Here is a 26,302-nt window from a genome sequence, read left to right on the forward strand (position 1 = left end):
CTTTGCCCTCTTTTTCACAGCTCGTCTCGGCTCTGCATTGGCTGCTCCTCGTTTCCTCTGCCCATCATTGGCTCTTCACTCACAGTTAGTGTGTGTGACGGAGACATGCTTAATCCAGAGGACCAGTGTCGAGCGCACGTTGCCACTTGTCCCGGCAAAGTGACTCAGGCAGAGATAACGCGCCAACTCTCGAGGTGGGAACACTCAAGCGGAGCATCTGACAGAGGTACATCCGACAATAGCAGACCTATGCAAAATTAGGTTAGGGATCTTTTGCCTCACGCATCTTCTCTCTTCTCGCCCTATCCACCCCTCTATCTCGTCCCTTTTGGATGCACAAAAGAGCATCTTTACTGACTCATAATCACATTTTCCTCTGGCATGACACTGCACCCCCCACATTGCACTTCACCACACCTCCAACTCCCACACCTGAGACTCCAGTATTTCTCCCCCCTACTTCCCCAAAGTGTAATGGGTTGCTTTGGTCAGCCAACCACACCAAGTATTGTGAGGCCATTTATCCTCATCTGCTGTCTTTCTTTCTGGATAACTAATCTTCCTCGGGTTTGTGTATGTGTGTATATGTGATGTCGCCTGTCGTAGCATAAATTAAGATTGTAGAAGTTCTAAGGGGATAACTGTGCTCTGTGTCTGCTTTTGTAAATTGCTTTCATTTTGTCGCACCCCACAAATTCCTTGCTATCCCTGCTGTATGTACATACCAATAAACCCAATTCACTGTGCCACATACCTTTCCTCGGCTGATTGTTAATAAATGCTTTGTATAGAAATGTTCCCAGCTCGTTTTCCCCTTTTCCTTCATTGGTCCAGCAAGGTTAGTATTCTAGCCTAGCCGGAACATTATCTCCGAACAATCTGTTTTTCTAGCCATTACGTCCCATTGCAGTTACGCTCGGTTGCATCTGATCTGGTTTAAACAAGGCATACTGAGGGTGTGTCCCCCGGTAATTAGATCATGTGACCATTATATAAATGGTATTTATTATACGGATGACCCTATGTCATATGTTCGATATATTGGCGTTCACGGTCGATTCGTGACCCGCCACGTCACAAAGTTATTCATGTGCGATGACTGCCTGCGATTCCGGAGAGTCTGCTGGGAACACAAAGTATCTTTTATCTCATGGTCATCTCGCCCACAACCCCTGGGTCCACAACAATATCATAGGTGGCTTTGTTATGACGCTATAATTGCATAAGCAGAATGTGAAATCGGATTAGTCCGAAAAATTTTGAGGGTCATTATGGGATAAATTGGTTGACAGAAAAAAAAAATTGGTGATGTCATTGGTCAAACGGTTCAGCAGCCTTTTTATTTTTCTTTGTTTTTTTTTCAAAAATTTGCAAAAATCTGCTCCGAAATGGCTGAACAGATCGAGAAGAAACTTTGCAGGTATGACCTATCCATGAGGAACAAAATGTTCCCAACTCTGAGGTCATACATCACATAGTTTGGCAGCCTTGTTGGATTTACCAAAAACCCTCAATAATCTTCTTCTCTAGAATGGCTGGAGCGCATGAGGGGAAATTTCACACACATGTTCCCAAAGCCTTGCGTACCAGGGTGTTCACAAATTTAATTGATAGGTCACATGGTCTCACAGTCATATTGGATTGAGCGAAAATCTTGACTAAATTATCTTTGGAACTGATTCATCAATCGACGTGAAACTTTACAATTGTGATCTAGTCGTGATGAAGAATTTACTTTTTGAATTTCAACCTGAGCAGATGCATGGTTTGGCAGGCAGAATTTATAGCTGGGTCGGGATTTGAAACCAACCCAAACAGCTGAGAGTGAGCGTGCATAACTCTTGGCTATCCTGCCGTGTTCTGGAAATCCATTGCTTCATATAAACTAAATTGATCCGAGCAGCAGTGCCGACTGGCAAAATTTTTTTTTTTTAAACCTTTCATGTGTCTAATTTGCACATTACATTCTTTGGACACCCCTTCATCGTCTCAAACTCTGGAGAGGTGTATGGTGGAGGAGAGGGTTTGGGAGGTGGATGGTGTGGAGGAAGGAAGGAAAGGCAGCAATAGGGAAGTGGGACAGTGCTTGGGAAGGGGGGCAGCATGAGGGGAGGGGACAGCACGAGGGGAGTGGGATAGCGTGAGGGGAGGGGAACAACATGAGGGGATGAGGGCAGCGTGAGGGGAGGGGCAGCGTGAGGGGAGGGGGCAGCACGAGGGGAGGGGAAGGCAGGAGGAGGGGAGGAGAAGGCACCACGAGGGGAGAGGAAGGCACCACGAGTGGAGGGGAAGGCAACGTGAGGAATTGTGGAAGGCAGCGAGAGGGGTGCGCGAAGGCAGTGCGAGGGATAGGGGAACTCAGTCTGAGGGATGTGGGAAGGCAGCGCAAGGGATGGGGGAAGACAGTGCGAGGGATAGGGGAAGGTAGTGTGAGGGATGGAGGAAGGCAGTGTGAGGGATGGTGGAAGGCTGCATGAGGGATGGGGGAAGGCTGTGTGAGGGATTGGGGAAGACAGTGGGAGGGGAGAGAAAGGATTTGGGAGGGGAGGAGAAGGCAGTGGGAGGGGAGGGGAAGGCAGTGGGAGGGGAGGGTGAGGCAGCATAAAGGGAATGGAAGGCAATGTAAGGAGAAGGAAGGCAGTGTAAGGAAAAGGGATGGAAGCATGAGGGGAGGGGGGGAGGCACTGTACCATAGCTTTACCGGAGTGATAAAATGTGCCCAAACAGAAACGTTGTATTTCTAACCGCCGTGTTCCATGTATTCCTGGTGTTGGCTAAATTGTTCGGGTGGCGGGCTTGGGAAACTAGGGTCCTGAGTTCAAATCCCGCTCTGCTGTTGAGTTAATACCAAGTGGGGTTAACTCGACCTGTCATCCTTCCGAGGTCGGTAAAATGAGTGCCAGCATGCTGGTATACTGTGTCGGAGTGGCGAGCCATTCAAGATTGTGCCGAATAGCCAAGGAGACTGCGTAAGCAGCACCAATGCTCTGCACAGAGTATGGTCCCGATGGATGGATGGATGGATGGATGAATGTATATTCCATGTAAAACCAGACGGGAGCATTTAAAAATTAAACCCCTTGCTCTCGAACTGGCAAAGGCCTGTCTGCATGCATGCACCCACCCATAATATGCATTCCTCCAGGCAGGCACGCACAAACCCCACGATGTTTGACCTCCATGTGTGCTGCCTACGTGCCTCTTCGTTTTCAACCACTTCGACTCTAAATACATTGCAGAAACTATTAGTGTATTTGTGTTGCTATTTTGTCATGAAAGCGAATTGCAAAAAAACAGTAAAAAGAAAACTGCGTACGTTATTGCCGAAATAACAAAACGACCCCTGTGTATTGTATCCCCGTGGCTTTCAAAACAGCTTCTATTCGCTGGTTCATTATTTTTGTTTCGATCCCACCAGATTGACACATTTAGTCGTTCAGATCCAATTTTCAAATCAGATGTAATATTCAATCATATACTTTAATTAGTCCATGAGAGTCAATCATGTTTCCAAAGCAAGGCATGTTTGAATAGGTCAAATAAAACAGCAATTTTCGAACCCAGCAGCAGGCTAACGAGAGCAGACCTAGGATGACGCCTTGGTAAGAGAGAATTAAATAAGGCCGTTATTTTTCTTCAAAAGGGGTGTTTTAATTAACCATAACACCCAATTTTCACTCATGAACTACCTTGGAGTTCCCTTAGTAAGCATGCAAAGATTCAGGATACTAGATTTAATGGTTTTGGAGTTATAGGCCTGGCCTACTGAGGAGCGCAGCTAAATGTGTCAGTCAGATGTCAGTCTTAATAGCTATCCACAGGTGATGGAACATATTTTCATCTATTATCAGTGGCACAGCAGCAATTCCAGAAAATGATGCAACCAGCAGGCAAAGGTTGCATACGAAACAACAGCAACAACCTTCAGGAACAACAATCGTTAGGAGTGGCCAGTAAAGAGAGGAAGGGAGTGCCAGTAATCAAAAGAGCTCTAAACAATGCCACAAGAGACTCAACATGGATATGGCAGAAATACATGAGGGCAATAATGACCAACAGAGAGGCCTCAACTAAGGATCTCGCTGTTTAAGACAGCAAAGTCTGAATTTGCACAAGGCGTGTTTTCATTCTTCTCTCTTCCCCTTTCCAGAGGACTCCACATAACAGCGTTGCTTGCACAGCATTTATTTCAGCATTGTTCAGCATAGAAAACCTTATTACCCTGAGCTCGTGGAGCGAACAGCAGGATTAAGTGATCGGTAGCACATATATGTATATATGGCATATGTCGTAGTCATGTCTGCATTTTGTTAAGAGTATACATCGAAAACCGTTCAGCAGAGTAAATTGAAACTTAACCACATGTAACATGGCCATGTGATATAGCAGTCACTCTTTCCTTGCTGTGGTTGGTATAACGGTTGGGTGGTGGGCATAGACTCCTCAGATCCTGAGATCAAATCCCACTCGGCTGTTGATTTAACACCAGGTGGTGTAGACTCAGCCTGTCATCCTTCCGAGGTCGACAAAATGAGTACCAGCTTGCTGGGATGGTTGAGCCATTCGAGTATCTTGTGTCTGAGTGGAGACCTATCCAGGATTGTGCCCAATAGCCCAGGAGGCTGTTTCAGCAGCACCGATGCTCTGTACAGAGTATGGTCCCAACGGATGGATGGTCACTCTTTTGAGGTAGACATAGGCCAATATTTTAAAATCCTCAATTTTCATCTGATTGATGAGAAATTTGAAGAGCATTTACAACTCAATTCAATGAAATCAGCCACCACCTATTTTTGAGGTCAACATAGGCCAAAAGGCCAACAAAGGCTGAAGTTTCTAAATTGTCAATTTTCATCCAAGTGACCTGGAATTTGAAGAGGATTTGAACATTTCATCAATGAATTCAAATATGAATTATTTTTGAGGTCATATGGGCCAAAAGGTCAACATTGGCCGAATTTCTAAAATTGTCAATTTTCATCCGATTGACTTGAAATTTGAACAGAATTTTCAAATCACCTCACTGAATTCAACTACCAACTATTTTTGAGGTCAACATGAGCAAAAAGGACAACTTCGGCGAGATTTCTAAAATTATCAGTTTTCATCTGATTGACTTGAAATTTGATCGGGATTTTCATTAAAATGACCATCATGTATTTCGTGGTCTGGCAGCCATGTTGGATCGAAGGGAAAATCTTTGAAAATCTTCCTCTGAGAAACCCGCTAATCGATAAATGAAAAATTTAACTCATCGATTAACTACCCGTGAAAAATATGGTTTGATAAAGATGTCAGTCACCTGGTCTGGCAGCCATATTTGATCAAAGAAAAAAAAATTGGCTCACAATAAGTCCTTCTCAAGACTGCATGGTATGTATATTATGAATACCTTCGAGTTGTTTTTTTTTAAACATTTCTTTTAAAGTCATTAACTCCCCCACCAATGGTGGATAAGGTGATGCATGTCGGTTTGTCTGTCTCTGTCTGTGAGCAGGATGTCTCAAAAAGTTGTGGTTGGGTTATAACAAAACTTGTTGGTCGAATTGTTGGTCGAAAACAAAACCACTACACCTGCAGGTCGAATGAGCATCTCCATTTTAAACACACATACAGTTGTGGCCAAAATATTGGCACCCTTGCAATTTTTTCAAATAATGCACCATTTATTCCAGAATATTGTTGAAATTAAAAAATCTTTTGGTATCCTCATATGTATTTCTTTGTTTGGCGGTGGAACAAAACAAAAAAAGCTCAAACAACAATCACTAAATCTTAGCTTATTCCACACAGAAATCCTAAAATGGCCTGGACAATATTATTAGCACCTTTTAGAAGTTGTTAGAAATAATGAGATTTGACGCAGGTGATTCTCCTTTACTTTGGAAATGAACTCACCTGTGGTGAGTTGCAGGTGCCTGCAATATAAAAAAATCACTCATTCAACCAGTTTGCACAGAGAAAAGGCGTAATCTGCTGTTTTGTGTCAGTGTGTACCACATTAAGCATGGAGAAAAGAAGGAAAACCAGAGAATTGTCTGAGGAGGTCAGACACAAGATTGTAGCCAAGCATGGACAATCTCAAGGCTACAAGTCCATCTCCAGAGACTTTGATGTTCATGTATACACCGTACACATTGTTATCAGGAAGTTTAAGGCACATGGCCCTGTAGCCATCCTCCCTGGACATGGCCACAAGAGAAAACTTGATCGAAGATTGCAGCGAAGAATTGTTTGAATAGTGGAAAAAGCACCTACATCAACTGCCAAACAGATTCAAGCTGACCTTTAGATATAAGTTACGACAGTTTCAACTCGGACCATCCGTAGCCAACTCAATGAAAGGTTCTATGGTAGGAGCCCCAGGAACACCCGACTGCTGTGAAGAGACATAAGAATGCCTGAATGGAGTTTGCCAAAACGCACCTGAAAAAGCCAAAATCCTTCTGGGAAAATTTCCTGTGGACAGATGACAACAAATTAGAGCTTTTTGGTAAAGCACATCATCTCTGTTTACAGAAAACAAAATGAAGCCTTCAAAGAAAACAACACCTTCCCTTCCATCAAACATGGAGTAGGTTCAGTGATGTTTTGGGGTTGCTTTGCTGCCTCTGGCATTGGGTGCCTTGAAAGTTTGCATGGCATCATGAAATCAGGAGATTACCAAAGCATTTTGGAGCACAATGTTCAACCCGGTGTCAGAAAGCTGGATCTCCGTTAAAGGTCATGGGTCTTGCAGCAGGACAATCACCCCAAACACACTTCAAAAAACACCCAGAAATGGTTCAAGACAAAACGCTGGACTGTTCTGAAAGGGCCAGAAATGAGTCCAGATCTAAATACCATTGAACACCTGTGTGGAGAACTGGAGCAGTTTGCACAAGAAGAGTAGGCGAAACTGCCACTCCAGAGGTGCACTGTGTGAATCTCACTCAAAGTTATAGGAAGCACTTGACTGCAGTTGTTTTGTCCAAAGGCTGTGCTACCAAATAGTAAATCTCTGGTATCAATAATTTTGTCAATGCCATTTATTTTGGTTTTCTGATTCAAAAGGATATATTAAGTTCTGAATCAAAAACAATGGTTCTGTAATATGAACAATGAAATAACGAATTGTGGAGACAAAATCCTTTGTCAATTTCAACTTATTTTTTTCGAGCAAATTGTGTTATATGTAAAAAATGCAAGGGTGCCAATATTTTTGATCACAACTGTATACAGACACATATACAGACACAGACAGACACACACACGATATGTGGAAGCAAGGGCATGGAAGCATGGAGGAGTGGATGTCGTGGTCCGGTATTTTGAGGCAAAGCAGGTTATTTATTTTCCCTTTTCTTGTGTCTCTTGACCACCAAATCTGTTCCACATTTATTGATCATCCTGTCATTCCTTTTGCCCCAAATTTCTTCTATAATGCACATTTTATTTATAAGAAACATTATCCCACCCTTTTTAAATTTACTTCCGGTTCTGGGTTTGGAGCATCAGCAGGTCTCCTTCAGTGCTCTCTGCTGTCGATCTAAACGTTAAGTTTCCAGTCGTGATCTGTCCCGTTTTAACTCTTTATTTTCTCACCTACATGTTACTGTGTGTTCCGAGTTCAGTTTTGTTTCAAAAATCGTGCTATTTTGTAAGTTTTCGTCGACGTTGTCTTACCAGCTGCTTGAGGCCTACCCATCCTTCCCCTTGGTGTATGATCGTGTTTATTTGTATTTTCTCCCCATTATCTTCAATTTCTATCTTCCCCACTTCCCAATGTCGCCCAGCTCTCCTAACGAAACACTCTATTCCTTGTCTTAAATCCAAAATAAAAAATAAAAAAACTAACTTTCTCCTTGCACACTCACAAGTCTCGATACTCCTTCTTCTTCTTCTTCTTCTTCTTCTTCTTCTTCTTCTTCTTCTTCTTCTTCTTCTTCTTCTTCTTCTTCTTCTTCTGCCTCCTCTGCCTCTTCTTCTTCCTCCTGCCGGCACACCATCTTTATTCTACTGAGCTGACCCTCTCTCGCCATTACCTTCACGATTTCTTCTGGCAACCTTCCATTCACGAATCTTACCTGTTCTTCAAAAATACATCTAAAAATAATAATCTTCCTTGTATCCTTTCGATCTCTACACCTCCTGAAACCACATGTCTCTCTCGACTCTTCCTGGTACTTTTCATTGACCCAGCAGCTTGACACTGAGTTTACCGTTCCAAATTCACCACACACTTCCACGACTTTACTTCAACCTTTCCTTTTCCGAATGTGATGCAATCCTTATTTAAAATAAATGAATTCACTTTTGACTATACACCTCCCATAGCCAATTGCTTCTCCCGTAACCACGTGATCTGTTTACACCCCCTGCGTATACTCATCCAATTTCACCATTCACCTCACGATTTTTTTCTACAACACTTCCATGACCTAATCTGATGAAAATTCTCTCAAACAATAATAATAATAATAATAATAATAATAATAATAATAAAAACGATCTCTTATAATGCTTCATCTTCCTCTTTCACAAGTGTGGTAATCTTCACTGTATCATAATGCACTACGCTTCTACTATTTAAACAGATTGCTCTCAATTCGACCTTTCCTTCATACCTTGCCTAAAAAATCCAACTGTTACAGCGTTTCTTCTCTGAATTCGCCTTTCGAGTATCCATAAAGAAATGTGTTTGATCGCATCTCTGAACTGAAACTTTTAAACACCCCAGTTTGCTTTGAATGTTCACTTTCCATCAACCATTTTTTTTTTCCAATTTCAGTGCCAACTCACCCCTCTCACCCCTCCCTCTCAAAGCAACAATCACATGCTTCTCCCTCCATGCCTCCCTCTCACATCTCTCAAAAACTGCCCCTCACGTTTCTCCCTCAACTCTCCCCACTCACCCTTCTCCCACCATTCACCCCCTCACTCACCCTTCTCCCACCATTTACCTGCCCACTCACCATTCTCCTCCTATTCACCCCCTCACACACCCTTCTCAAAATTTCCACCCTCTCATCCACAATGCTGCCTCCTTCCACTGCCCTCTCACCTCCATCTCTTCACTCCACCTCCTCAAATACTCAACCGCCTTCTGCCTCTTCTCTTGTCCACCCTCTCGCCCAGCACCACAGAGCCTTTTCTCCTCCTCATCCGGCCCCCTCAACGAGCTATTCTGCAATCCCCTATACTCTTTCAACAACCCTCCTTACCACCCCACCCCCTCGTCCCTTGTCCTCGCTCCCCCTCCCCTCCCACCCCCTGCACCCAAAGCCTCCTCCCCTCCCTCTTCATTAACAGTTTGGACCTCAAATATCCGGGGCCTTCGCTCAAATATTTCAGATCTTTCCATACAGGTTTCCACTAACAAACAAGACATAATCTGCCTAACAGAAACTTTCCTCCCCCAAGACCTGTCTGACTCCCAAGTATCTCTCCCCGGTTATTCCCTCCTCTGGTATGACAGACCTGAGCCTCGTCCTGGTGGAGGAGTTGCTCTCTTCATCAAAGGCTCTAATCCTCACTCTCCCAGCACTGCCTTCAATCCCCCACACCAACAGGAATACCTCTGGCTATGGCTTCCCCTCCACTCCCACCTCATGATTATATGTGTACTGTACCGTCCACCAAACAGAGATGATTCCATCTACACCGCACTAACCGAAAACATGGACAAACTTCTATCTTCTCATCCAAACTCTCTCTTCCTCATATGTGGTGACCACAATTGTCACCATTCCAGTTGGCTGAGTGTGGGTACCTCTCTCACCGATCATGGCACTTCAGCAAATGCTTTCTGAGACTCATTGGGACTGACTCAATCGGTCAACTTCCCGACCCGGATCTCAAGCAATGGCACTCCATCTCTTCTGGATCTGATTTTGACAAATTTCCCTGACAATATCTGCTGCTCTTCCTCCGCTCCAAACGGTTCTTCTGACCACGTCCTTGTCAAAGTGGATATCTCTCTGGCTATTATCAGAGAACCACCTCACGACTTTCGAGTCTGGCATTTCACTCAAGCCGACTGGCAGGCTCTCCAAGCAGCTATCAAACTTATAGACTGGTCTCCTATCGCTACTTTCTTCAACATCAACTCATCCTGGGAATTCTTTCAAAGAAACTTGCTCTCCCTCATGCACACATCTATCCCCTCTTGTCTTCAGTTGTCCAACCCTTCCTCCCACCCGTGGTTCACTGAAGCTTGTGACGAGGCAGCTGTCCTGAAACAACTTGCCTTTGCCTCATGGAAAGCAAAGCCAACTGAGGGTAATCTCAGTTCCTTCCATAAAGCTCGGAACAAGTGTGTATCTACCCTTAGGAGAGCTAGAAAACATCTTTCTAAGCTCAAGTGCGAACGTTCAACCTCTCTCCATCCTCAAAATCCTGGTGGCATCGAATCAAATCTGTTTCTGGTGTTTGTTCCGCCTCCATCCACTCCCTTACCTCAAATGGCCACACTGCTGATACAACGCTTCATCACTGAAGAACAGGTGAAAAGGCTGAATGCCGAAACTCGGTGTTTGCAGCAAAATCTTGTGTGCAAAACCCATCTCTTTCTCTACCCACCTTACCCAGTCGCACCCAACTGTCCCTGGACTCTGTGTCCTTTTCTCCTGACAAGGTGGAGAGCTTGCTGTCAAGCCTCAATTTAGATTCTGCAACTGGTCCAGATAGCATCAGCCCATGTGTCCTAAAAACCTGCTCTTCTGCTCTTGCTCACCCTCTCTCTATTCCATTCACCCTCTCATTTGCTCAAGATCATTTGCCATCTGCTCGGAAATCAGCAAACATCACTGCCCTGCATAAAAAGGTGCAAAAGCAGATCCCTGCAACGACAGACAAATCAGCCTTCTGCCAAACATCAGCAAGTTTATGGAATCCATCATCACTGCAGATATTAAATCCTTCCTCTTCTCCAATCGCTTGATTTCCGCTCTGCAACTTGGTTTCACACCACAACACTCCACGCTGGATATGCTTCTGCTCTCCCAACAATGGATGGAGGTCCTCAATGCCGGAGATGAAACCACAGCCATATTCTAAGACATATCACATGCTTTTGGCATGGTCTGACCCCTGCCCTGCTCACCAAACTCTCTTTCTATGGTATCCAAGGCCATCTCCACTCATGGCTTGCAGACTTCCTCTCCTGTCGCAGTCAATGTGTGACCCAAAATGGAGTTCTTTCATCCCCTCTTTCTGTCCAGGCTGGAGTTCCTCAAGTTAGCGTTCTGGGCTCTGTTCTTTTTCTGCTTTTCATAAATGATCTCTCCGAATCTCTGGAAAATCCTCTTTGTCTCTTTGCTGATGACTGCAGCCTCTGCCGTAGCATCTGTCATCCCTCAGACCGGCATGCCGCAGCTTCTTCGCTCAATGCAGATCTGGATAAAATCACAAACTGGTTCAACCCGTGGAACATATCTTTCAATCCGGACAAATCTTACACTCTCACTATGTCTTTCCGAAAGGACCATTTAGAACCCCCCCCCCCCCCCAATCCACTTTCTCAACAATAATCTGGAAGAAGTCCTTTCTTTCAAGCTTCTGGGTATCGCTATCTGCCATGACCTTTCCTGGGAAAGCCACATTTCCAACCTGGCCTCCAAAGCCTGTTGCCGATTGGGAATCCTCCATTATGCAAAGTCCTTCCTCTGCCCACCTGAGCTCCTGACCACTTACACAGCTTTTGTCCACAGGCTGATGGAGTACTGCTCTCCCCTCTGGGCTGGTGCTACTGCCTCTCAACATTCTCGGCTTCACGCTGTGGAAAATAAGGCAATTCGGATCATTGACATCTCCCGCGATGAAGCTGAGTCTCTGGGCCTCTCTCACTCTCTCACCGCAGGCTGGTTGGTGGTCTTTCTGTCTTCTGCCGTCTCCTCTCCAGCCTCGCCCCCCCCTGCTCTCTCTGCGATTTGTACCCACCACATTTCCACAGGGTGCTCACGGCTCTGCCAACAACCCCCTTCTGGTAAAACTACCAAAATCCGAATCACTGCTCACCTTCACTCTTTCATTCCGCTTTTTTCCCGCCTTTGGAATAAACACCCTCACTCTATTCATTCCCATTCATCCCTCTAGGCCTTCAAAACAGCTGTTTACCACCACCTCTTATCATCCCCCATCCAAATCCTCGATCTTTTCTACCCCCGATAATCCACTCAAGCCCACCTCCTTCAAATTCCCTGCTTTCCTTCCTGAAAATCCCTGTAATGTCCATCTTGTATTCCCCATGTTCGCCACCCCATCTCTATCCCTTCCACAGATCTTCTAATGTTTCTGTTCCCCACTGTTTTGTCCTTCCCACTCCCACCCCTCTTGTCTTCTCCCCCCCTTGCTGTGCCTTGTGAGTTCGCTCTCATACGAGTCTCGACAAGGTTTTCAAAAAAATATTTCTATATTTGGCCATTCTTCGGGGGATTGTAATAGTTAAAGAACGCAGTAACATTTAACATCGTTTTGGCATTCTCAGTGGTCTTTGGACCTCTGGCAAGACAGTTAATGTCAACAGAGCCTCCGATGTAAAAGTATTTCATTACATCTTAAATTAAGTGTTCATTGTACCTAGAGACAGAACTCGCCATTAAAATGACATCAGATACCACAAAAATTATGGTTTAAAGCTTCGAAGAATATTGAAGAAATGATTTGATGTCTTTGCTACTTTACTTTTGCTAACTATTATTACATGCTCGTCCTCATGGTCATATTTTTTTTTCATTCACGGAGTTCTAATGTGACCACAAAATTGAAATGTTATCCCTGAAATATGGATGTCAAATGGAACCAATCAAGACAATGATGTATTTGAGGAAGATCACTTTAACAATTATTTGATCAAACAACAGTACTGCACTCAGTACAAACAAAAAGAAACCAAACAAGTAGTATATGTAACTCAATTACCAGATAATATTTTTCAAAAGGCATAAATAATTCAACATTTTAACAAGATGTAGCATTTAGGAAGAAAGATACAGCCAAGAGTACTATAAACTGTAGCGAGAATCGCAAAAATTTCTGTAACAACAACAATCTTTCCTCTCGTGGTGAGATATGCGGGAATAAAGGAAAATAATATTAAAATAAAAACTAGCAAGCTGTAAATGATAAACCTAAGCTCCAGAGATATAGCATTTGCATTATTTATTTTTATAATCAATAAAAAACAAATATTGATTAGCATTTCCAGGTAAATCAACGAACAAAGGGCCCATAGTGGTGATTCTTCCTGACACTCCACAACAACGATTCCGGGATAAACGTCTGTATTTCGATGAACCTGAACGTTGGTGAAAATGATCCATAAGATGCTAATTAATAGCTGGGGGATGATACTGAATGGCATCACAAGTACTCCTTGTTGAGAAAGAAACGTCCAGATTCGAGCTTGAGAGGTGTTTTCTGAAACAGAAAGGAAATATAAGAGTAAATGCTACACAACCACAACAACAACAATGTTTAGAGTCCACTTTATTTCCCCAATAAATGAAAATTCAAAGCCATAAAGATGCAGACGACCTTATCCCAACTATTTGTGGAATCATATACACCTTAAAAATAGTAATCAATATATTATTGGACAAGTTCAAACTCACAAATAAATGTGCACAAAAGTAAGATTGGAGCTCGAAGGTTTTCTACTATACACATGTGTGGTTAGTCAAAAGAAAGAGAAATGCTTCAACAACGACTGTTGTACACCCAGAAATACTAACCATGCCAGTTACTGTGCAATGTAAGAAGGAGAACTACAATGATGATGGTGTGGCTATATCCTGACACCATAAAAAAAAAATTTAAAATGCCATAAATGAACTCTTTTGTTCATTTATGTCATGATCATCAAAATGCAAATTCAACAAGGACAAATGTGTCCAAGAGCCGTGTGATAAAGGTTTTGTCTTCACCAGAAGAAGAAGAACAAGAAGAAGAAGAAGAAGAACGACAACGCGGAGCGCTCTTAGAGCCAGCATTCGCAACATGACGCGGCTAAAAATTGTGCCCATGGTAGTTTGTTTTACGAGGGAGGGTAGTAGTAGATTAGTGGGGTTTCTGAGAAATCCATGCAAATGAATGGGGAAAACTACGAATTGAACCCCGAAAACCCCTAAACAGGAGGCTGATTCCTCCCCCCCCCCCATACAAATGTAAAGGGAGAACTTTCTGACTCGAGACCCATCAGGACAAAAAGAGGAGAATGATTTTCTGCCATACAAGCTCATGTTAAATTGAGACTGTCTCAGGGCCCAAAAAATCTCATACAAATTAATAGGGGAAGCTTTCTTGCTCAAGGCCCATCAGATCAAAAGAGAAGAATGATTTTCTCTCCACCCTCTGACTCTCCGTCCAGGGGGTCAAAAGAAGAGATCGATCTCTGCCCCATTACTTACTGATTTACTTATATATTATTATTCCATTCAAAGAGTGAGCCAATTAATATTAGTCCATATTCTACTTCAGGTAATAAATTAATTTTCCTATTACATTCACCACCATCGAGTATGTTCTAAAATATTATTTTGGAACCTAGTTCTTGGTCTAAATATCTTTGTTGAGCAGAAATAATATGATAAACTTATCTCAATGTTCTTGTTTGACCACCTCCTGAGCCTCAGATTTTTTTACATAAGCCACGCCCACTTTTTGTTAAGCCACGTACAATTTCTAAACCCCGCCCACTTTTACAAAGCTCCACCCTCTTTTGTGAGGACCCCATGCTCTTGCACCATTTCCAGTTAATCTCTTTTCCAAAGAATTCACGAGTAAATTATAGCATGTTGTTTCACAAAATTTATGGATGAAGGCCTGGGCCTTGTTCAGAGAGTTTCCAAAGGAAACCACACCTTCCAGGCCCTCTATATGAAGGCTTGAATCCCTAACTGAATCTAAACATATTTTTACTTTAAATGAGAATGGACTGCTGTACTGAGCTTGAGTGGGATGACTTTGGAGTTCCTTGGAATTCTACTACTTGTATGGAACTAAATCTTCAAGTTGATGAACTGGATTCAAACCTCTTATCTATAGAGGTAAGACTTTATTTTCCTATTTACAGAGTTTGATTGAAGCATATAATCATTTAAGAATTAAATCACTTAATTAATACATTATTATTTTCTCTCACAGGAAATTGTTTCTGAAATACAAAATGAAAATACTGCTTTTGCCACAATTTGGGGCGAAATTGTTGGTTTGGTTGAAGATCTTGTGAGCAACCAAGACCCACAGAACAAGTTCGTCCTTGATGACCCAACCAAAGAGTTATACCTTGGAGACCCGCAAAATCCTGAAAAAGAGTTTTACATCGATTGTACTCATTGTGAGTTATCAAGACAATACCCACTGAACAAGTTATACCTTGATGAACCAGAATATAAGTTTTACCATGGTGACTCACAAATTTTGAAAAAATCAGTAAGTGATTTCTGCCTTCATGGTTTAAATAATTACCTTGGAGAGTCGGGAAAAGGGTTCTTCCAAGATGGTTCTAAATATGGAGCAGACCTTGGAGACTCACAAATTTTGAAAAAGTAAATAAATAAGTTATCCTTGGTGGTTTTAAATATGAAACCTCCCTCGGAGACCTCACAATTTTTTTTAAAAATCAGTAAATGAGTTCTGCCTGGATGGTTTAAATAACTACCTTGGAGACTCGGGAAAAGGGTTCTGCCAAGATGGTTCTAAATATGGAGCCGACCTTGGAGAATCATAACTTTTGAAAAAAATCAGGAAATGAGTTATCCCTTGGAGACTTTGTAAGTTGGTTTTATTTTGGAGACTTGAAATGTGGGTTCTGGCTTGATAACTCACAATGTGATACATATCTTGGAAACTCAAAAGGAATGTGGTTATACCTTAGAGACTTGGAAAGTTGAGTTTATTTTGGGGACTTGAAATGGGGTTTCTACCAATAAGACTCTTGAGGATCTCAACCTATCGATGTGGTTCTTTGTTGGATGGTGCTTGATGAGAGCAATATCAAAAAAGTTCTGGGAAGAAGATGCAGGAAGGTTTTTACTCCCCCTTTCTTCTTCATCAAACCTGAAAGCCTTAAAAGACAGAATTGGAAGAAGAGAAAAAAACATTAAAAAAAAAACATATTGTTAATTCTGGGAAGAAGATGCAGGAAGGTTCTTACTCCACCTTTCTTCTTCATCAAACCTGAAAGCCTTAAAAAGACAGAATTGGAAGAAGAGAAAAAAACATGAAACAAATATAGGTATATATATATATATATATATATATATATATATATATATATATATATATATATATATATATATATATATATATATATATATATATATATAGTTAGTTCTGGGAAGAGGATTCAGGAAGGTTCTTACTCCCCCTTTCCTCTTCATCAAACCTGAAAGACTTAAAAGACAGAATTGGAAGAAGAGCAAAAAAACATTTAAAAATATATATTGTTCGTTCTGGGAAGAAGATGCAGGAAGGTTCTTACTCCCCCTTTCCTCTTCATCAAACCTGAAAGACTTAAAAGACAGAATTGGAAGAAGAGCAAAAAAACATTTAAAAATATATATTGTTCGTTCTGGGAAGAAGATGCAGGAAGGTTCTTACTCCCCCTTTCTTCTTCATCAAACCTGAAAGCCTTAAAAAGACAGAATTGGAAGAAGAGAAAAAAACATGAAACAAATATAGGTATATATATATATATATATATATATATATATATATATATATATATATATATATATATATATATATATATATATATATATATATATATATATATAGTTAGTTCTGGGAAGAGGATGCAGGAAGGTTCTTACTCCCCCTTTCCTCTTCATCAAACCTGAAAGACTTAAAAGACAGAATTGGAAGAAGAGCAAAAAAACATTTAAAAATATATATTGTTCGTTCTGGGAAGAAGATGCAGGAAGGTTCTTACTCCCCCTTTCTTCTTAATCAAACCTGAAAGCCTTAAAAGACAGAATTGGAAGAAGAGAAAAAAACATAAAAATATATATTGTTGAAATACGTATTTTAAAAAAGACATTTTGTTGGGCGAGGGTTGGGTTGGGGTTGAGATTTTGAATGTGAGGGTTAGGGTGGGTTTGCGTTGGGTTTGAGATTTTGAATGTGAGGCTTAGGGTGGGTTTGCATTGGGGTTGTGATTTTGAATGTGAGGGTTGGGGTGAGGATTGGAATTGGGAATTTTAATGTGAGGGTGAGGGTGGGTTGGGGTTGATTATGCTCCCTGTTATATTATCACACACGCGCACGCGCACGCATACACACACACACACACACACACACACACACACGCACACGCACATGCACACACACACGCACACACACACACAGCAACAAACAAAAGTTAAGCCTTGACTATGTAGTTGAGGATTCTGTGTTTGGGGTTCACAGATCTAAGAACGTCCCCATTGCACACACACCAACAAACAAAAGTTAAGCCTTGACTATTCAGTTGAGGATTCTGTGTTTGGGGTTCACAGATCAAAGAATGTCTCCCTTGACAAACATTATATATTTATTTTAATTTAACCCTTGGCAGATGCCACCTGTTATACACCTCAGACTTGGTCCTCGAGTGTCCATAATGGTGTATAGTAGAGAGGAGTGAAGCGCCAACTTATTGCACCCATGAGTATTATTTGCTTTGTTTTGTCTTTTGTAATTCCTGTGAATAAAATGAACCTAAAATGTCTTCCCCTTCCAAATCGTACACCTTATAAGTTCAAGGAACTGTATATATTACATCAACAATTTTAAAAAGTTCATTTGTCCATCACGTTGTATAACCTTTTTCAAAATGAGTTTTCCACCTATATATTCTCACGATATCATCAACTTTGAACTTAGGTTTTCTGACATTAATCTCTTTTTCATATTCTAATTTTGTCAATGTTTCTGATGCTTTTATATTTGTTGACGTGTGAATCATGTCATTATACTTATCGACAATATCCTGAATAAAAGATTTCCATTGTTGTGAACAGAGTTGTGTTAATTTTTTATGTAGTCTCTCTTTTAAAGTATGATTAAAGTGCTCAATAACAACAGCTTTTCCTTCATTAAAGGTACTGCATAATGTAATGCTGTTATTTTTTAGAAAATTCATAAATGTCTTGTTATAAAACTCTCTACCCTCATCAGTCCACAATTTTTGAGGTTTTCTCTTACTTTTATTAAATATCTGTTGAAAGGCTAACATAAGAGTATTACCTGTTTTGTTTTTTAAAGGGACAACCCACACATATCTACACCTCATATCAATAATGGTTAAAGCATACTTCTACCCCTTATCATTATTGAGTTCAATCAAATCAGCGGACCAGATATAATCAACTTCCTTGGAATAAACATTCCTTTTCTGAAACTTTGTGAATATTGGTTTATGTAATTCATCAGCTAATTGTTCTTCACTCTTAATTATATCATTAGAGCCGATAATTTTTTTTGAATTTCCAAGCCCAAGTTTCAATTTAGTACTGATCATCTTCTTCACGATGAACCGATCAACTTTTTCACTCAAGGTTGGATTTTGTATCAGAGACAAATTATACAAAGTTTCTTCCAAAGTTGTGGTATTCCAATAATCAATATCGTCCCTCATGCACACTTCTTCAACCCTATTGATGGGTTTACTCCATGGTTTAGGATTGTCTGCCTCATCTAATCTTTTATCCAAGTTTCTGCCTGGACCACAGAAAGAATACACTGGTAGATGTAATTCCCCTGGTATTCCAGTAGTTGTAAATTTACTTCCTGATAAAAACTTTTGCATATCTCCTCCATGTTTGTGTTTGGAGATAAATTGACACTTTTTTGGATAACCCTATTATTCTTACTTTTAAAATGAGATTTTTTTAGTGTAAGTTTTCTTTTTACATTTGACACAATAACTCATTTATTTATGAGAAAAATTCTGACAGAGTGCAAAAACCTTTTTTGTTTCCAACATGCACATTTGAATCTAAATTTTTAAAACATAAAAAATCCTAATAAATTACTTCACTCTCTCCTCCATGTATTTACGAAAAAAAAATGAAAAACTTTAATTAAAGTCAACATCTTTTCCTTGATAACGATGTCAATAGTCTTGTCGAAAATATTGCTAATAGACTTGCCAATTCATTGTTTTCCTCCTCGGTACGTTGAGATTTATTTATTTTCTGTAATACCCCCAATCTTTATTTAATCTCACTGGTTTCCATATTTTCATATTAATTTATTCTCTATCCTTGCTCCCTCTCCTCCCTCTCCTCCTCTCTCTTCTCTCCCTTCTCTCTCTCCTCCTTCTCTCTTCTCTCTCTCCTCCTTCTCTCTCTTCTCTCTTTCCTCCTCTCTCTTCTCTCTTTCTTCCTTCTCTCTCTTCTCCCTCTCCTCCTTCTCTCTCTTCTCCTTTTCCTCCTCTTCTCTCTCTTCTTTTCTCTCTTCAACTCCTTCCTCGTCCCTTATTATCCTTGAATCACTTACACCCCATAGAATATCATACATATATTCATCGGGATTTCTTGTTATTCCTGTATCCAAAATATTTTTTCTTTCAACAAGAAAACATTAAAATTTGTTTTGAATTTCTAAAAGAGCCTTACATTTTGTTGACTTTATAATCTTTTCATTATTTAACATTTTAATTAAATTTAAAGTTGTCAGTTTCTCAACATCAGTATAAAGCCAATCTTTTATTGAAAATACCTCATTCTTATGTTGAAGAACATTTTTATTAAAATACCGAATACCCTTTTCTTGTAGCTATGCTTGGACACAGAAATTATAATTTTCTTGATTCCTTCTTGCTGTCATTTTTGTATTAGAAATATATAACAGAATAATATTATGACACGAAACACCTCCCCATCTTCCCATAGTTAAATCATTTTGTATTTCCTTACTTATTATATATAATCCTGTTTTTTTCTGTTTTCATGAGATAAACAAGGGCAAAACCATTATTATATTTACCCTTATTAAATTCTTTTATTTGTTGTTTACTAATCGTGCTTCCACAAAACTCATTCTCTTTACCAAGTGGATAATATTCTTCCTTCCGAGACTGATTTAATTGTTCCAGGTCTTCTAGGTCAATTTTAAATGACCAATGATACCCTAAATCATTCATATCATACCCCCATTGTTCTATTCTCATACAAACGATACGCCCTCCTTTATAAAAAATAAAGAATTTACTTGGAACTGTGAATTCTGTATGACCTGGAGATAAAATCAACACTTCTGTATCTTTGGAATACATGGCCATTTTATTTAAGGATATATATTGTAATAAATCAATCATTCTTACCAAGTCATTCACGTCTGTCGGGCTTGAATATTTTTTTTAATTTATTAGCATTTTTGATATTAATATTTTTGTTTATACTATATTTCTGTCGTTCAGTCTGTGCCTTTGTGTAAAAGTTTGATAAATCAATATCAGGTTCTTGGCATACACCAAAGGTAGAACCATCATTACCAACATAAGTCATTTATATTAGATTAAAAATAATGTCAAAATAATTTTTTTGTTGTTGAGTTTAAATAACACATATAGACATAATTGATCACAACACTTGGAATTTAATTCTTGGACTTGAAATGTTTGATAAACACTATTCTCTAAGAATTTTATGACTTCAACAGGTGGTGGAAGACCAAAACTATCAAAATAATATTTGGCTTGACTATGAAAAATGCAAACCCAAAGAGAACCGTTCCCATTATTGTCTTCAAAGTTCATAATAATATTCTTTGTATGTTTAGGCATGTTTGTTAATTCATCTCTCATACAAATAACCACATTATGAATTTTTAATTTCTTACAAGATTTGACAAGTTGTAAATTTGATGTTGTATTCTTTCCAAATTCTTTAAACCACTCATCAATGCCCATTTATTTATTCAAAATATATAATCCATTACCCCTTTTACACCTGCTTGTGCGATAGAAGAAAGCATATCTCCAACTAACAATCTCGCTTTATCAGGCAGACTTTCAAGTTTTTCAGCAAAATCTACAATTGCACCACCTCCACTAATTTGTTTCTAAAACTCTTTGCTGTGTCTTTCCAATTATTTTTGAGCCCGGAATTGAGCCTTCCTTCCTTTGGCAGTTTTCACCACTGCTGAAATAACACCCGTCAATGCTCCAACTGCACTTAAACCAGCAAATAAAGGTATTAGAAATGAGAGAAATCCTCCACTCTTCTCTCTTATTGACTATTTTTTCAACATTGGTTTTGTCATTTTAATTTTAAGTGAGCCAGTATCATTCAAGATTTTATCCTGTTCTCTTGTGAGCAGAATATCAATTCTTACTGGTCCTTTTCTCTGAATTGTATTTACGTTAATCTTACAAGGCTTTTGATTTTGAACACAAGATGATAGTTTATGAAGATTGATTTGAATAACATATACCCGAGTTGGTACTTTGCCACTCTTTTATTTAACAATAAATTACGTGAGACTAATCATAACACCATTATCTGTATCAACTGTAATTCTGTTTCTTCCAAAACCAAACAATATGTATCAACTTCTTCTCTCTCTCCTCTTTCAATGTATGGGGAAGTATCCACTCGATTAGACTTTATAGTTTCCTTATGAGCACTCAGATTAAACGCATAGATTGAATTCAAACTGTTAAATGCTGTCACAACTAAAATAGGTTCTCTATTTCCATTACTTTCACACCCCTTTTGGTAAGACTTGTATGCTTCAGCAAAATCATTTTTTCCCAATTAATTTCCAATCTATCTCGTGGATAAAATGCTCCATCGAGAGAAACTCGAAGATGTTTCACCTTTGCATTATCACTCAATGCATGATTCATATCTGTAGCAGTATCACCATCTGTTTTTTTTTAAATGATCCACAGATATCGTGGCTTTCCTTCCAGCACACCCAAATTCCACATGTAAGTGGTTTGGTTTAGTTTAATGTGTTGACATCTTCTTTTGAGGTATGATGCATTGAGTGGTTTCTTTGAGTTTTCTTCTAATCAACATCTCTTCTGTTTGAAGATTAGGAGTATATTCACGAATATACCAACTAATTTCATCAATTACAAATTTGTTCTGATCAACAAAAGCACTACCAACACCAAAAAGTAATCTATTTTCATTGTCATTCCTTTGGAGTTGAAATCTAATTTTAAGACCATACAGAACTTCATCATGATCATAAAATCCAAATATACCTTTAAGAGGAACTGCCACAGTAAAACTGTTAACTGCTTTTACATCATCATTATACATTCCTTGCCTTTGAGTATATCCAGGGTCTGTGTTTGTTCCCGTTGACATATCAGGAATAATACCTTTGACAGCCCCCTTTCTCATTCTATCACCGAATTAATATATTGTAAAATTTCATCATTTTAGATACAGCAGAGACATAATCAACCGCTTCAACTTCTTGTGTTCCAATGTACAAACGAACACTATCAAACATTTTCCAGAAAAAATATTTGACGAGTGTAGCGTTTGTGTTATTCCCAGACTTAGTGAATTTAAATTTACACAAGAAGAAACTTTTGGATGGATTCAAATTAGTTTGTTGATCATTTATTTCGAAAATTTTGGACCATTTGCATTCCATTCTGTTTCAGTTATTGCATTTCCCTTGAAGTAATCTTCTTTTTCAGTGGAGTTTGAAATGATAATAGTATCATCCAATTCGTAGATATTATCAATTGCTTCCATACTTGTATATATTTAGGAAAAAAGATGTTAAAACTTTTGAAACCCTGACCCAAGTATTTGAATTATTTTCTTCCGTTCTTGTGGGGAAAACTGAGTTTTGCTTTTCTTAATTTCTTTAATTGCTTGTAATTTATGAGATTCATTTTGGGCATCTTTTATGCTCTTTACAGCACCTGCTACATTTGCTACAGCAGAAGCAGTTGAACCAATTTGGTCTTTATGTTAAAGAATAGTTGAACCGATACCCATTAGAGTATCAATTATCCCATCTCCTCGAAATTGATGTCCGACACCCCTTTTTCTCTTGGATTTATAGTATCCTCTACCAAGATACATCCCTTCACCCTTGTACTATGGTGAAAGGAACATCCCATACCCCGTAATTATTTTATATTTTCCCATCCCATGTTGCCTCACAATAAACATCATATATATTTATTGGAAAACTTCACGTTGGTGAATTCTGATGGATATAACTTCTCCATTAAAATAAATCATAAGATTATCTTGGTCGGTTATCCTAAAATTTACTCTGTGTATGGTTTTTCCTGATACAGGGAGATAAACCAAATTTTTGGGTTCCATATTGAATTTATAACCAATTGGGGTTGAGTATGCACTGAATGAAGATATTGTATTTGTTTTTATTCCAACATTTTCAGCACCATCAATAAAATCACAGCGAATTAATACCGAATTTAATCCTGAGGATATTTGAATGCCATTATCACTTTAAAACATCCCATTCGTTTTAATCTTTTTTGAGGAGAAACCCAATAACTCTTTAAATTAATTATCTATTGTGAAATCAACCTTGTAGTTATTTTTTAAAGTTTAATCGTTGATTCTGAAGTCTGATTTTGAATGTCTATAAGAATATTTTTTGGTTCATCACCCTGTTCTTTCATTAGATGAACAATTTTGGAAGATATTTGAGAAATCTCATATGCTCCGGGTGAAACTGTTATCGTTTTCTATCCACTTCCCGGATTTTAACTAAACTTGTCATTTTTCTCAGTTATATTAAATGAGGTATTATAAGTTTCCATGGACAATAAAGATGCCTCATATTCTTTTGTTGGGTCAAGTTGTAGTGGGTATGGGAATGAAGATGTGTGGACACTTGTGAAATTAAAACTCAGGATTGTGCTTCTCATCTTATTTATTATGATATAAAGTGTCTTTATATTGATATTTATTAATTATTTTCTTGTTCATCAACTGGTCTAAAATGGCTGATGCTTCATTAAAACAATTGCTATTTCCAGCCTTCTTACTACCTCACAATAATAACAGTCTATTAACTCATTGTGATGGGTCATTTTGAAGAAAACTAACACCTGAACCAAGGATACTAAAGCCTGAATGATGTGTTTCTCCTTCTCATTCTTCCTACTTTTACCAGATATACTAACCCTATAATTAAGAGTGTTCAGCAGATCAATATATACTCTATCATCATTATTTTTTCATATCCAATGATTTATCAATATACTTTGATTCATCCCTCACAGTTGAACCTTGTCTTCCATCTTTTGTGAGAAGAAACATTAATCTTGGAGTTAGTTTATTAAGGGGTTGAGCAGAACTCAATAACTTTAATTCATCATTAAATATCAATACCTTTTCTTGAACAAGATTAAATATTGCTGGTTGTTCTGTTGGAATAAGTCCTGCTTTGGTTTTCGAATCCGCTGAATATTCATTGTTTTGAAGAGCATTCACAATATAATCAAGAGGTTGATTAATCTCTTCCAGTTATTGAAATAAACCTTCATCATCATATTCTAATTCTCCTATATGCTCTAATTCTTCCTGCCTCAATTGACTAAAATCTTTTAACATTTGAAGTTTTTTTGGAGTATATTCTATTGTGGGAACTGTGGAAACATCTATATTTTTTTCTTGGGAAGTTTTTTAAAAGTGGTTCAAAAAATTTCTCTTGTTTTTTTTCAAATGCTTCTTCATCCATTAGTTTCTGTCTGTGTTTCTTCTTGATGTCTTCCTTTTGTTTTACATCATTGGAAACCAACTCTTGATAAACCTTAAATCTTCTTGCTCTTTCTTTCACATCCATTTATTTATTGGAAAATATCATTTAATGAATTGTAATGATCAACAGGGAAATTTTCCATTTCTTCGTCATCCAAGGACATGAGTTCATATAAATCCTTTTCTTTAAATATTTCATCAAATTCTTTTTTAAAATTGATACGAGTTGTAATTTCTTTTTCACTAATACTTGCATCTCTGCTTTTCATACGTCTGCGTTGAGTTTCTTCATCAACATCAAAACCGAATGATAAAATCTTAACCACACTCACATATTTAGTAATTTGTCTCGTTACTTCTGGATTGGTTTCTAATATCCCAAGACCACCAGATTTTAGTTTCTTTAACTCACTCTTACAATGTGAATATTTTGTCATACCAAGAGAAACCTTCTCAAATATCTGACCTTCATTTCTCTATCACATTTGTTCCTCCACTGAAATATAGTGATAATCTTCACCTTTTACTTCTCCAGGTCTTATTGCTCTCGTTGTTGATACAATGCGTATCATTGTGTGTTTTTAAAGTAAGTTTACAATATTCTCATTTGTACTATACAAAACCCTGATTTGTTAAAGTTTTTTCCAGAAGCAGATTGACCTACAAAATTTATAATAATAGTTGTCATTGATATATGAAATTGTTTATAAAACAAAAAATATATCCCTTAATATCTCAATCTTGTTTCACAAAAATATATTTAATTTTTTCAGTCATGTGCTTCATGTAATCCCTGAAGTCCTTTTTAGTACAAAATGTAGAATTATCTCTGCAAAAATTGTTTATATCTATTGAATTTAACTTGAATATATTGAAAGTATAAGCATTGTTTCTGATGGAACGACGAGGAAGTTGAAAGTATGATTGACGAAGATAAATACGATTACAAGAAGAATGTCTCCCTCTTGTGTAGTCGCTGTCCATTACCGTTTGGTTTCTCTCATTAACACAATCATCAAAGATAACGAGGTTATTTTTTGATTTATCCAAATATTGGGGAGAAGGTATATCATCCGTATTATCACTAAGAATACAAGTTATCAGTTTTGATTTCTTTTATATCTCTGTGTATCACAAAATAGTTGTATTATATCTTCAATGTTATCATCATTTAGACTGTTTTGAATTCTAAATTAACCAATTATATCTTCTTTTTGAAGACCAACATTAAAACCTTGTGAGAGTAGTTGATACTCAGGTTGAAAACTCGACTTTGTGAAAATTATAAAATTATCATAATCTAAAAAGTTGGGAGTCAGGAGCATCAACAAAAGCAAGCAGGTTTTTCCGCATCCGCTTGAACCAACTATGAGCCATCTTAATGAATTTGAAAGATTTTTATGATTGTTAAATTTTATATTATTTTCCCATATGGGTAAAAAAATGATTCATTTATATATTTGGAAAACAGGTTATTTAATTTATTATTGGCTTTTTAAAAACTCTATATTTTAACCTAAGTTCGGGTTTAATTTCAACATAATCCATCATTTTATTTATTCATATCTTGTGTTGATATTTCCCTGGAAATGAAAATCGTGAATAATATTTAACAACAATCCTTT

At 38.5% G+C, this 26,302-nt stretch overlaps 1 long non-coding RNA gene across 1 annotated transcript in view; it reads right to left on the reverse strand.

Moving 5' to 3' along the window:
* Window positions 1-12,925: 12,925 nt before the first annotated feature.
* Window positions 12,926-26,302, reverse strand: part of LOC147035873 (uncharacterized) — a 30,991-nt gene continuing 17,614 nt past the window's right edge. Inside the window, exon 4 of the long non-coding RNA XR_015049263.1 lies at window positions 12,926-13,398. This is a non-coding gene — a long non-coding RNA (uncharacterized LOC147035873). The remainder of the gene's footprint in view (window positions 13,399-26,302) is intronic.

Source organism: Eptatretus burgeri, chromosome 1 (assembly GCF_056783735.1).
Source record: "Eptatretus burgeri isolate ZD-2024b chromosome 1, Ebu_testis_v1, whole genome shotgun sequence".
Classification (NCBI taxonomy): domain Eukaryota; kingdom Metazoa; phylum Chordata; class Myxini; order Myxiniformes; family Myxinidae; genus Eptatretus; species Eptatretus burgeri.